The sequence below is a fragment of the Marmota marmota genome, unplaced genomic scaffold, assembly GCF_001458135.2.
Source record: "Marmota marmota marmota unplaced genomic scaffold, marMar, whole genome shotgun sequence".
In the NCBI taxonomy this organism is placed as follows: Eukaryota; Metazoa; Chordata; class Mammalia; order Rodentia; family Sciuridae; genus Marmota; species Marmota marmota.
In genome coordinates this window covers 17,518,150-17,519,726 of record NW_026000222.1, presented here as the reverse complement: position 1 = coordinate 17,519,726, position 1,577 = coordinate 17,518,150, and the positions used below count along the sequence as shown (strand labels likewise).

Genomic DNA, 1,577 nt, shown 5'->3' with positions numbered 1-1,577 from the left:
ATATATATATATATATATATATATATATATATATATATATATATATATATATATATATATTATTATATATGTATGTAAATTTTCCACCACTACCCCCACATGCCCTAATTCTCTGAAGACTCTTCTTCATTCCACAGTTTTACTGTTAGCTTGGGGACCTTCACCAAGAGGTAGACAGCAACTTCCAGGTTAGGAAGGAGCACTGTTTTGTCCAGTTGACATAAAAGGAGCTTATAATATGACTATGAACCAAGAGGAGCTGGGAATATCTCAACCTCCACAGCACCAGCTATGAACTAGGTCAGGAGAATACAGAGAGAGCATCTGCCTGGATGGGAGCTGGGACCGTGGCTTGGACCACAGTGCATTGGACGGAAAACTTTGAATCAAGACAAGGAAAAGCCCAGGACACAGCTACATGGGAATATTATCACTCCTAGAAAGACACAGTAAAGGATACTTGCTATCCTGGCATGTAGGAATGAACCCAAGCTAGAATGAAGAAACCAAGGCCTGTTAGGAGAAGGTACTGAAGGTCATCTGAGGTGGAGCCCACACCCCTTCCTCCAGGAAGTCAGGCAGAGCAGGCACTCCTGTCTCCTGCTGTACTCCCTATGTCCTTGCAGGATTCGAGAAGATTTGACAACTCCTGGTTATGGGCCTGTCTCCCCAGCGGCCCCAGATGCCCAAGAGAGCCCTACAGGTCCACAGTGCTAGAACTAGAAAGTCCTCAGAGCATTTATCAGGTGCATAAATAACAGTAAACTCAACCTCAGAGGAAGCTGTCCTCAGGGGAAGCCACAGGGTAGGGGGAGACCAAGTGGAAGGGGTGGGTTCTTAAGAAGTGTCACAGTTGCAGTCACCAGTGTATTTCAACAGAGCAGCCAGGACCAATTAGGGTTTACACAGACCCTCAGACCAGAACTACAAGGACCTTGGAGGGAACTCAGGAAACTATGAATGCTGAGAGGAAGAAGGACTTCCCAGTACCACGGGCACAGTCACACTGCCCAGTTTGCTCAGGCAGTCCCCTTCATCCCCCAAGGTCATCATTTCTCACCTGTGGGGATCTTCATTTTGTGTCCCCTCAGAGAAGCCCTCCTGGCACCTCCATTACAGCCCACTGCTCCCTCCTCTCCACCCCAACACCCTCATGGGCCAGTGTTATGGTTTAGAGAGGAGGTGACCCCAAAGCTCATATGTGAGACAATACTAGAAAGTTTAGAGGTGACATGATTGGGTTATGAGACCTTAACCCAATCATTGATTAATCCCCTGATGAGGGTTCACTGGATGGTAACTGTAGCCATGGAGGGTGGAGCTGGAGGAGGTGGGTCACTGGGGCATGCCTTGGGGTATGAATTTTGTCTTTGTTGAGTGGAGCTCACTCTCTCTGCTTCCTGGTATGTCTTGATATGTCTTGAGCAGCTCTCCTCCATTACACCCTTCCACCATGATATTCAGCCTCTCCTTGAGACTTAAGCAATGGACCTGCTCTCTATGGACTGAGCCCTCTGAAACCATGAGCCCCAAATGAACTTTTCCTTTTCTATGTTGTACTTGTCAGGTCTTTTGGT

At 47.1% G+C, this 1,577-nt stretch overlaps 1 protein-coding gene across 1 annotated transcript in view; it reads left to right on the top strand.

The window, feature by feature from the left end:
* LOC107151010 (cocaine esterase-like) overlaps positions 1 to 1,577 on the top strand; it is a 32,027-nt gene that overhangs the window by 11,653 nt on the left and 18,797 nt on the right. The gene's annotated exons all lie outside the window — the stretch shown is intronic.